General features: G+C 40.7%; 1 long non-coding RNA gene across 1 annotated transcript in view; it reads right to left on the reverse strand.

Moving 5' to 3' along the window:
- The window catches only part of LOC145514583 (uncharacterized), a 619,877-nt gene that overhangs the window by 543,254 nt on the left and 63,886 nt on the right, over positions 1–12,737 (reverse strand). The gene's annotated exons all lie outside the window — the stretch shown is intronic.

Below are 12,737 nucleotides of genomic sequence, written 5' to 3' on the forward strand. Positions count from 1 at the left end.
TAATACTTAGAAATTTAGAAGAAAATAAATGTCTGATAACAGGGAATCAGTTAAACAGATTATGAGGCATCCATACAACCATTAACAAATCAAAATAAATTAATTAAAAAAAATCAAGTTGCAAAAGTATATTTAACGGCATCTAGAAATGTTTCCAATGTAACATTAAATTTAAAAAGTAGTTCACAAAGAAGTATGTGCATTTTGATCCTGATTCCATCACCTGTATACTCTTTAACATTAGCAGCCATTATGGGTAAGTAGTGAGATTACATTTTTATTTTATGTGCTATATCATAGTTTTTAAAACAGTGTGTACACTAAACATCTATTCCTTGATAATAACAAAAAAGAAACAGTAAAGATTTTGAATTGTCTTATTTTGAAAAATGAGGTAAGACAGTAGCAGGTGTACAGTATTCACAGTCAATTCCTTTAAACAAAATCCCTCCAGATTGACAGTGACAAAAAAAAAAGGGGGGGTTTCTTCGAGAATTTGGATCAAGGATGGGATGAAGAGGTATCCTCTGTTCCAAAAGAAAAATACACATTTGCCTGTGTTTTACATTTTTAATATATTTCCTATACCAAAATAAGCCAGCATCTGTTTTTTAAGGGATTTGGAGAAATCCATTTCCAAATTCCTGTAACGTCTGGAATACAACATTTAACAATTAGCAAGATTTTCATTTTCAGAAGGTATTAAAACTATTTAAAGGTGTCAGAGCATATTCAGAAATGTCCCTACCCTTTAGGAAGCTCCTGATCTTACCTTGACCAGCCTTCTCCCATCCCCGCCCCCCACCTAAACAAAAACAGTAACGGTCTGCCATAAATACTCAATATACAGTCCTAAAGGAAAACTGAAATAAACCCAGAAACTCTATAAGGCATACAGAATAAAGGACTCCAGGACCACTGTTGTTTCAGTAGAGATGAATACAGTTGTGGTAAACTGGTCAGGAACAAACATGCAACTTCAACTTCGAATAAACTCAAACCCAGAGCTCTTCAGTTGTGACCAACCAGAGCAGCACAGACAATCAACGTGCAGAGGCAATTCCATCAGCAAAAGATAGAAAACTCAGCAAGAGCCTTTCCTACCAATTAAAGGTAGTCAATATTGATTATCTGAGGGATTTCCATGCTCAGGAAGCAAATTAGAAACTCAATACCTGAACTATTCCTAAACGCAGTTATCAACTTCAGAGTTTTATCTCATAAAACCAATTCAGCTTAGAGTTTAATTCTATTAAATTAGGGCTTAGAAATAAGATTTGCTCTAGAATGAATGCATCATTAGTTTTAAAATGCAATATACTAAAACCCAAAATGTGCTGTATTACAGTTTGAAGAATAAATGAGTAAAGATGGCATCTAAATGCACTTCTCCCTAAATATATTTACCAGTCAAAAAAGTGACTGCTCATGTAGACACTGAGTCCTCTGTTAGAATGGACATGACCCCTATCTTTACTATAAAAATAACCCCACAGGTTCCACTCTCTTTTCAAGTTTTCTCTTTCTTCTTAGACTTCCTTATTCTAACCATCAACAAATTTTTTTGAAAGGCAAGTGGGAGGGCAAAATAGTTTTCCTGATATGTTCTACAATGAAACCCCATGAAACTTGAGAAACACATCTCAAAATAAAAGATGTGAGTACAGGAACCCTAAACAGAACTTCCTGGTGCTGTGTAAGTTTTAATATAATGCACAAAGGTTTTTCTTCTGCACTTTCTTAATAGATGGAGTCCACAAAGATTATCCTTCCATGAGTGGTCAGGAACAGGGTCGCCTAATCCTGGAGTAGATGGTTGTTACTAACTTTTGATACTTTGCAACAATCAAAAATATATCCCTGATTAAGCCCAGCAACGGAGAAGGCAATGGCACCCCACTCCAGTACTCTTGCCTGGACAATCCCATGGACGGAGGAGCCTGGTAGGCTACAGTCCATGGAGTCGCTAAGAGTCGGACACGACTGAGCGATTTCACTTTCACTTTTCCCTTTCATGCACTGGAGAAGGAAATGGCAACCCACTCCATTATTCTTGCCTGGGAAATCCTAGGGACGGCGGAGCCTGGTGAGCTGCCATCTATGGAGTCTCACAGAGTCGGACACGACTGAAGCGAGTTAGCAGCAGCAGCAGCAAGCCCAGCAAAAGCAGCCTGCCCTGCAATGCCTGCCACCCCAACACACATGAAGGTTTGGATGCTCTGCACAAGAAAAGTTCAGTAACAGTGGTTTTAGAAGACTGAGAATGAGAAATAAAATAGAAAGAGGCTCAAACCTTTTCAAATAGCCCCTGAGAAGGCCTAAGTATTGAAAGAAGAACCATTCTGGGGAGAACAGCTGCTTATCTTGATAGAGCCTTCGATGCTCTGATATCAACAGGCCATTTCCACTGGCAAAAAAGGCCAATGCTGGGTTCTATAGCAATGAAACCACGTTTGCCATTTTGAAAGGAAATGACCAAGTTCTTGTGAATTTCACTGCATCACACTGTATTTTAGGACTGTACTATGCATTATTATACCCTCATGAAAAACTGTCATGCATTGTCTCATTCACTGTAAAAGATGACCAGAATCATAGTGTCTTGTAAACAGATGACATATAGGTTAATCTGGCATTGGCATTTGAGAGGAATAATTCAACATTAAAATTTTGATACACAAAAATACATAGGTATCACAAAAGATGTCTGGGGAGCTTCCGCAAGTGGGAGGTGATCATAGCTTGGTCTGGATTTAATACAGCATTTTCAGATAGACTGAATCAAGGATGATGGGACTCTTAGTTTCATAATAATCCACAACTTTCAGTAAGTTACAATGCAGGTAAGATGGAAAAAAGGAAGATGAAACCTGATTTTGACCCAGCTTTTTCCGACCGAACTAACCATCAACCATCACCTACGTCTCCCTTTCAGCTCTTTTGCTCTATTTGTGTAAATGTAATTCATCTATGGAAACACAAAACAAAACAATACCCACAGGAAGATAAGGAGAGCATGAATCCCCATCTTTTCCCCAGAGAAGAACAGTTACAGAGCTAAACATGAGGAAATACTTTCAAATTTCAGCCCAAGATGAGGAATCGTGTTCAAAGGTTCCCTGAGGATCATTTGCAGGTCCCAGTTGAGGACTGAAGTTCCCTGTTGCCTAAAATAAGTTTCTGGACTGTACTGAAGCTCTTACTTTATAAAATGATAAATATTACCCAGCAAAATAGTAAAAGCGTATTGATGGATTTAAATCTTATTATTATTACATTGCTACAATTGAGGAGTCAAAATTAATTTAATTCTGTAAACTAAAGCCTGACCATTTCAAACTTCTGATGTGCTCAGTAAAAGAAGCAGTCCTCTTCTGACTCAAGATTTTCTCTCTGCCTATCTCCCATCTGGCCCAGGGGAAAGAGATTCAAATGGAGAGTCTGCAAACTATGAACTAGATGTGTGACCTTGAGTGAGTCATTTCATTTCTCCACCACCCCATTTCCTTCACTTTCAGAAGGATCACAGTAGTGACTCTCCAGGTCTGGTCCTGTTCTTGTCATTGCAAATTATAATTCCACTGACTATTGACAAAATAATACCCAAGAAGTCAAGAGAAAGGTAGCAACAAGAAAGCAAAAACATTACAACAAAAGCCAAACACCAAACAAGAGAATCATGTTCTCTTCTAGCAAAGAGGGTGAGAAACACACAGAGAAGTTGCCCAGGAGCACTCAGACTCAACGATAAACGTGCTTCACATATTACTCAAGCCTGAGAAACTGCACACCATGTCAGCAAGTTGCACTAAGGTTCAGAGCATTTTTGAGGGTAGCCCCGTGCTGTTTATGTGGGAACGTGAAAGAAAGTAAAAGCATCCTAGTGCATGTCCTTTTCATGCGGCAGGAGTAGCCTGTAGACAAACACCAAGAGACAGGAATGGCTAATTTAAAAAAATAAAATGCAAAGTCCTGTGGCCTGGTTCAAATTGAGTCTGACAGTGAAGGTCACAATAACTTTTCACTTTAGTTTAAAAGACGCTGCCTTGATCACCACTGGACAAAAACACAACAGCCAAGAGGACCTGGTATTAGACTATCCTGAAGCAAGATCACCCTAAAGTGGGTTTTTCTTTTTGATAGCTTTCTTTTGTGTTTTGATTTTTAAAAAATCGATGAATTATCAAATTACTAACATTTCGAAAAATGATAAAAACTATTTTCCCCAAAGTATATTGCAAGTGACTATAACCAAAATTTCTCAAGCAACAGAATCACTACCCTTCAAAGGCTCTCTGTACTCCTTAATTTCTTGTAACTTGCAACTCTTCAAACAGTTCTGTTCCATTTTTGCTCTTCTTGTCTTCTTTCCCTCCTTCATATTTTCTGTTGGTGGTGGTGGGTTTTTGGGGGGTGGTTTAGGGTGAGGTGTTTTTTTTGGGGGGGGGGGGGTTCTTCTAGTTCTACCAATCACAAGGAGTGGTAAAACACTCAAGTTTTTAAAAATTGTCCAAACCAGTTGTAAGATTCATTGTCTGTAAAGAAAATTACTTTGGCCTCCAACATGTGTTTTCAATACAAATGCATCGCATAAAAAGTAAAAAGACCTCTTGTTTAATATGGCAATTCTCATGGAGCCATTTTGGTCTTTATAGAAAGATCTCACTTATATCTTGGTAGGGAAAAAAAAAATGTGAAACAAAGCAGACTCTGCACCTTCCTCAGGCCTGTTTTCTATTTCTCCAATGCTGTCGCCTAAAGATACTAGCACTTGATAAAAGTTCAGGCCTTTTTGGTGCAGAACTCTGCTTGTCATTTCTTTGGAAGCGATTAAAGACATTAGCACAGCTTCACCATAAAAGCCTGAAAAACAAGTGTCAGGACCAACTCCACAACCCCCACCTCAGGCTTTCTCCACTTCGCACATTCCCAGCAGTTTTATACAGAAGAGGAGAAGCAGTGTCTTTTTAGTTTCCCTTTTCTAGACTTTTTGATGGAAATAATGCTGACAAATTTTCACATATACTTCTAAAGAACTTCTTCTCTTATAATCAAAGTCATTTGCTTAACAACAAAGCGTCTATATGATCACTGTTTTCTGAGATAATTCCAGAGGCCAGAGAAGAAAAATACTCTTCAATATAACCAAAAATGGTGCCAAGGAAATCAGAAGGTTTTGAAGTCAGTGCACTCTTGGTTTTCATCCTAATTCTATTCCAAACTATGTATAAATTATTTGGTTCTTTGTGCCTTTTTCCCTAATCTTAAAAGAAGAGGCATTAATCCCTGCTTGACAGAGTTCAGGTTAAATCACTCATATGGAAGCAAAATATTCAAAATGTGTGATGTGTATTTGTTGAGAGAACAATTGCAGTTGTCCTTTCCCAAAATCTTCGGGCACTCCTTTCCACGTTTTGACAGTTTCCTACAGCGTACTATCTCACTTTCCCAAAGAAAAGTCTAAAAGCTGTATTTCCTGCCTCCTCTGACTTTTAGATCCTTCAAATGAGAAGCACCCACATGAGTTATGTGGAGGAAGAGGCCTAGGACTGGCATACATTTTGTGTATGTAGATCACTGCACACTTCGTGATTCTGAACCCAAAACCCCGACCCTCAGCTTCCTGAGGGGCTGTAGCTCCTACAGTTGGTCTGTCCTGTGATGTGTCTCTAAGTCTTTTCTGGAAATTCAGCTTGGGGTCTGTATCTTAGCCCTTCTCACTTAATTTATGAGCTATCTATATCACTTAAAATCTCCTGTGACTTTAACTACCTAGAGTGGGTTCTATGGTACATAACTAAAACCTCAGCAGATACATACATGGAAGTCCTTGGATTTGTGCTTAACATACAGTAAAAATTTGTACAGGTTAATTGCTTTTCTTTCACCCTCTGAGGTTTTGGAATCCCATCCTCACTAGTAAGATCAGAGAGAAACAGATAGGCAAAAAGAAAACTACCGACTCCAAAACCTCATAATACCTAAAGGTATTAGGTATTCACATAATACCTAAAGTCACATGACTTCACAGGAAGTACTTATCTCTGAAAGATACTTGTTTGGCAGAAGCAGAACTGATTAATTAGTAGAGGCACTCCCTGGAGAAACAGGATTTTGAAAGTTAAGTTTCAGTATGTAGGCAGTGGGCAAAAAATAGGGATCATGAATGATCCCAGAGGGTAGACCCGGGTGGAAGGTAACTCAGAAGGGGTTGGGGCTGAAGAGTGTAAATGGTAGGACACCAAAAAAAATGTACTTTCTTTGCCTAAGACTGTGAGATGACTTATAGAAACCAAAGTCATCCTGTGTCTAAAAGGAGATTATTTCTCACAGGGAGCAGAATACATGTAAAGAGAGTTAGTTTTCAATCTCAGAAACAAATAGGTGGAAAAAAAAGATATTCAGTGACCAGAAGTGAGCCCCGAGTTTTCTCTGAATTCATAAGATAAATTTTACAGGCCTTCGTTCCAACCTAGATCACTTTCCATCTCATAAGACAGGCATTTGCACACATACCTTAGATCTCCACATACTTTATAATGCATGGACCTTTCTTGTGTCCCTTACCTCTTGGAAAATAGCTAGCCAAGTATACTGCTCTTAGGAGAAGCTCAAAAGATGTTTTGTGGAAGAGTGAATGAGTGTGTAAATGAAGCAAATTCAAGCCAGCCTTTTTAGATTCTTAATTTCTTATCAGTTTCTGAACTCTGATTAATATGCATGTAGCCCAATTCTCTTGACAGAAAAATGATCATGCAGTATGTACTAATTCCAGCTTCAAATTATAAAAGCAGTTTTTTAAGTTACTCTTGCTTTGTGCTTTTGCCTTATCTAAGCTTTCCAAAAGAATTCCCTCTGTTTTGGTATGCATTATATATACTCTGATAGATCACTGGCATGCTTCACAATCCACTGCCAGAAATGCTGCTTCTGTCTTCATAATTTTACTCATAATTGATACCAGTATACACAGTCAGGGTCTTCTTTCAACTCTCAAGCTTAATTTCTGTCACTTCCTCCTGAACAGCTTCTCTACCACCACATTCACTTTCATATTTGCTCTGCAAAACCATCATTCAGTCAAGGAACAGTTATTAACTATTTTGTGCCAAGCACTGTGCTAAATGACAAGGATACAATAAAAAACACAAAGGTTAGAGTAGGGAGAGACACTAAAGAAATCATTCTACCAAGATTAGGACTTCTCTAGTAGCTCAGTCGGTAAAGAATCTGCCTGCAGCACAGGAGACCCAGGTTCGATCCCTGGGTCGGGAAGATCCTCTGGAGAAGGAAATGGCAACCCACTCCAGTATTCTTGCCTGGAAAATCCCACCGGCAGAGGAGCCTGGCAGACTACAGTCTATGGGGTCACAAGTATAGGACACGACTTAGCAACTAAACCACCACCTACCATGATTAGCAAATTTGGACAAGTACTAAAAAATGGGACAGAGTGCCATTAGAAAATGAAATAGGGGGACCTGGTATAGCCTGGCAAGGGAGTTCTTAGGCATCCCTAAAGAAATGGTATTTGACTGGTATTACAGACTGGAAACGGCCACACACTCACTGGAGCTTCCCCCATGAAGAAGTAGTAACTATTTCCTCACTCTTTGCGTCTAGACTGGAACTGACCACAGAATCTGGAAAAAGTGTTCCCTATGTGAGTTCTGAGCCTAGCCCTCAAAGGACCCTGCAGCTTCTTCCCTCATGCTGTTGGAACATCTCCATGAGACAGGCCCAGGCAACCCCGCTGTCACAGCTGAGAGCCCAGACAAATGAGTCATCTCAGTCAACACTAGAGGTGAGCCATGCCAGGTGACCCCAGCTAAAACTGCTGACCCACAGAATAATGAGCAACTATATGATTATTGTTTAGGAGAGGATTGTTATGCAACAAGGGCTTCCCTGGTGGTTCAAATGGTAAAGAATCTGGCTTCAATGCAGGATACCAAGGTTTGATCCCTGGGTCGGGAAGATCTCCTGGAGGAGGGAATGGCTACCCACTCCAGTAGTTTTCTTTTCTTTTTCTTTTTTTAATTATTTATTTTTTAACTGAAGGATAATTGCTTTACAGAATTTTGTTGTTTTCTGTCAAACCTCAACATGTTCTTAACTGGGAAATCCCATGGACAGAGGAGTCTGGTGGGCTACAGTCCATGGGGTCGCAAAGAGTCAGACACGATTGAGCGACTAACACTTGTTATGAAACAAATGCTAACTGATCCAACTGGGATCTGAAAATAAGGAGTTGACATCAATGAACGATCTGCAGGCAGTGTGTAAGAATAGTCCAGGTTGAGAAAACTGCAAGAGGAAGCCTCCTGAGGCAGTAACAACATCTGAGAAACTGAAAGACACTGAGCGAGAGCTCAGGGAGGATTGCCTCTGTGAAGTTGGCCTGCCTGCTACATGCTCATTCAAGGAGCTCTTCATATCCAGTTTCCTGGGATTGAGACTATCCCACCTCCCAACTGTGTGATGTTCTTGACAGTTTTTCAGCTTTGTTCATTAATTGCCCACATTGCACTGTCGATTTCCTTCCTCCCACTCACCTCCCCATTCCTAACCACTGGCAGAGTGTCCTGAGTCCTGATTTGGGAAGAATTTACACTATGATCAGAGAAGCATCCAGTTGTGTCTAAGAAGATGCTACTAAGAGCCAGTTTAAGCATCCTTTTCTTAGTCTGAAAACTCAATTTTCTTCATGTGATAACAAGCACTTGTCACTCCCTCCTCTCTTGAAACTTGCAAAAGTCTACCACTTTTCAGAGTTCTAGCCTCACATGACTTTTGCCTTTTTTCTCTCTCCTTATTTACTCCAGGCATCAAAATAATGATAATAAAAAAGAAGTAGGGATGAGGAGGAGGAAAAGGAAAGGAAAGTATTTGTCAAAAACAGATTTAACCTCGGGGCTGATTCTACCTTTGACAATATCTCAGTTGTCTATGATAGCTATTTGAGTTACAGTTCCCTCAAAAGCAGGCTTCAGTTCAAAGACTTGGGTGCAGGGAGTTTATTTAGGAGGTGAACTCAGGAAGGACAAGTGAGGGAGCAGGCAAAGGAGGAAAAAGTGATAATGGTGCATTAGCCAGCCAATGAATACTAAGGGCACCTAGTGCTCAATCCTGCTGCTCAATCCTGATGTAACCATGGAGAACAGGCCTCAGAATTGTACCACCAAGGGCTGGAGATGCAGGGTGCTTACCCCCCAAATCCTTTTGTGTCTCTTCTTGGTTTGGATTGCCACTTGAGGCATTGATTTCTGGCACTTCATGCTGCCCAGTGCTTGGGCTGGGCTAGTGTACACAGCCCAGAAATAGCTCATAGACTAGGGGACAGAGACCTGAGAGGGGAGAAATTTTTTGGCAGCATGGAATAGTCCACCTCAACTACAGGCGAACACAGAGGTAGGCCCAGGGGACTCATGGTGAGGCACTGACAGCATCTAGTATACATTTACTGAGAATGCTCTGTGAGCCAGTTCTGGCGTTAGATGCTTCATCTGAGTTATCTCAAGCAATGCTCAAACCAATGCTATGATGTTATTGTGAGCTCCATTTTATAGATGGGGGAACCAAGGCCCCTGGCCTGAGTAAATGGGGCATAGCCAGATCCTAAGCACGATTGTGCTTCACTCATCCATGCAAGCAGCTGGGTAGTAAGACAGATCGCAAACCACAAGCAAAGCAAACACTCCCTAGCATTGTGGAAACCATTAGGCTAACGGTAGATGTGACTCCACATGGAGCCATTCACAACTGCATACAAGGCCAATGAACAGTTTCTTCCCCACATTTTAGTTTTGTACTTCTAGGTTAGTCTATTCATCTAAAATTTTATGTGCCTAAAGACTGGTGTTTTCTTTTTTAATATTCATATGGTACTTAACACCTTCCAACTGTGCTATCTATTTAGTACTATTTAATTAGAAGGTGTAGCAGACACGTATTATCTTCTGGGCACCCAGCATCCATTCCCACCCCACGGGTGCATTTCCATGCAACCTGATTTCCACAGATAATTATCTCTCCTAAAGCAGTAAGTTCAGTTCAGTTCAGTCGCTCAGTCGTGTCCGACTCTCTGCGACCCCATGAACCGCAGCACGCCAGGCCTCCCTGTCCATCACCAACTCCCGGAGTCTACCCAAACCCATGTTCATCGAGTCGGTGATGCCATCCAACCATCTCATCCTCTGTCGTCCCCTTCTCCTCCCACCCCCAATCCTACCCAGCATTAGGGTCTTTTCCAATCAGTCAACCCTTCGCATGAGGTGGCCAAAGTATTGGAGTTTCAGCTTCAACATCAGACCTTCCAATGAACACCCAGGATTGATCTCTTTTAGGATGGATTGATTGGATCTCCTTGCAGTCCAAGGGACTCTCAAGAGTCTTCTCCAACACCACAGTTCAAAAGCATCAATTCTGCAGTGCTCAGCTTTCTTCACCGTCCAACTCTCACATCCATACATGACCACTGGAAAAACCATAGCCTTGACTAGACGGACTTTTGTTGGCAAAGAAATGTCTCTGCTTTTAAATATGCTATCTAGGTTGGCCATAACCTTCCTTCCAAGGAGTAAGCGTCTCTTAATTTCATGGCTGCAGTCACCATCAGCAGTGATTCTGGAGCCCCCCAAAATCAAGTCTGACACTGTTTCCACTGTTTCCCCATCTATTTCCCATGGAGTGATGGGACCAGATGCCATGATCTTAGTTTTCTGAACGTTGAGCTTTAAGCCAACTTTTTCACTCTCCTCCTTCACCTTCATCAAGAGGCTCTTTAGTTCTTCTTCACTCTCTGCCATAAGGGTGGTGTCATCCACATATCTGAGGTTATTGATATTTCTCCCGGCAATCTTGATTCCAGCTTGTGTTTCTTCCAGCCCAGCGTTTCTCATGATGTACCCTGCATATAAGTTAAATAAGCAGGGTGACAATATACAGCCTTGACGTACTCCTTTTCCTATTTGGAACCAGTCTGTTGTTCCATGTCCAGTTCTACCCGTTGCTTCCTGACCTGCATACAGGTTTCTCAAGAGACAGGTCAGATGGTCTGGTATTCCCATCTCTTTCAGAATTTTCCAGAGTTTATTGTGATCCACACAGTCAAAGGCTTTGGCATAGTCAATAAAGCAGAAATAGATGTTTTTCTGGAACTCTCTTCCTTTTTTGATGATCCAGCAGATATTGGCAATTTGATCTCTGGTTCCTCTGCCTTTTCTAAAACCAGTTTGCTTCTTTTTTGAGAAGTGGACTGACCCTTTCCAGGGGTGAACCTGTGGTCCAAGCTTGAGCAAACACATGCTCTCTCATAGGACTCGGCATCTCGAGCCAGTGGTGCAAGAACAGAGAGATGATGTGGAGCCTCCAGCAGAGCAGCAGCAACAACAGCCAGCCAGCCAGCCCATTCTCACTAGAATGGGGTACCACACTTCTTTTTCCATGCCTCCAGCCCTCCAAGCTCCCAGATCCTGCCCCTCCTCCAACCTGCTCCCCTGGTGTCTGGGGGTCATTCATTGTTCCCCTTCTTCCCAATAAATCCTCTTTTCCTTAACTGCTCAGAATAAGTTTCAAGGTTTGTAACCAAGAATCATAAATGGTACAGACAGTAGACTTCCTGATAGTGGAATCTGTAATGTCCATGTCATCCATTGAAGGTGGTAAGATTTTTACACATGCAAAGGTTGACAAGTGGCACTTGCAGAAGCTCTCCTCTGCCCACTCTCAAAGTGTGTGTGATTCTTCATTCCACCACATAAATGCAAAATCTACCTGGCAGAACAGGGACATGCTAATAAACCTACACATATTTACCAAAACCTATTCTGTCATTGGAATGCAGAGGATGCCCACTGCAAACATTACTCAATGCACTCTGAAGGGTTTCTTTACAGCTGTTTTTTTTTTTTTTTTTTTTTTTTTAAGATGGCTTTCCCCTCTTGTTCCATCACACACCTAGGCTCCATATTTTTATTTCAGTACTCTGCATTATCAGTTTATAATCTAAGGGCTGTAAGCCAGCTATTAATCTACTTTTTAAAGAACACTTTTATTCTTTCTCATGATTTCATAACCTTCTTTATTCCATTTTCCCTCCTTGGAAGTTCTACTCTTTGAAAATGATGAACACTGTTCTATTAAATTTAAATTAGGATGAAATGCCCATCGTTCTCTAAAAGCCCTGGACAGATTCATCCAGGTCAGTATTCTTCAAGACTATGTCACATTAACCTCCCCAGTAGCTAGTAATGTTTACAACACTTTCTTAAAAACCTTATCATGGCCAAGGCACACATAAATTGTACAACTCTGGAAACACAGTTGGTAGCAGAGCTGTGAATTCATAGTGTAGCAACCTACAGGGTATTTTAGAAAAGACAGCATTTTAAATATGACTCATAAATAAGCAAACAGCCCCGACCACCCAAATCAACTCAACGAGTAAGCACAGAGGGTATGTTTAGTTAAATTTTAGATGTCATTTGACTAGGGAAAAGGGCTAAAACTTATCAGCTGAGAATGAATTATGTCAATACTAAAAAAAAAAAAAAAAAAAAGGCTAAGCATCTGCAGAGAACTGTCTTCAAGTAAAAGTTACACAGACAAAGGGCTAACTGTTTATGCACCACAGATAAAATACACTCTACTACAAAGAGCTTGCCCATGTGAAAGATAACAGGAGAAATGCTTTAGAATGTGTAGGATATACATACATAACTTATTTGTGTATTTGC

This window comes from Giraffa tippelskirchi, chromosome 7 (assembly GCF_054371585.1).
Source record: "Giraffa tippelskirchi isolate mGirTip1 chromosome 7, T2T-mGirTip1v1.2.pri, whole genome shotgun sequence".
Lineage (NCBI taxonomy): Eukaryota > Metazoa > Chordata > Mammalia > Artiodactyla > Giraffidae > Giraffa > Giraffa tippelskirchi.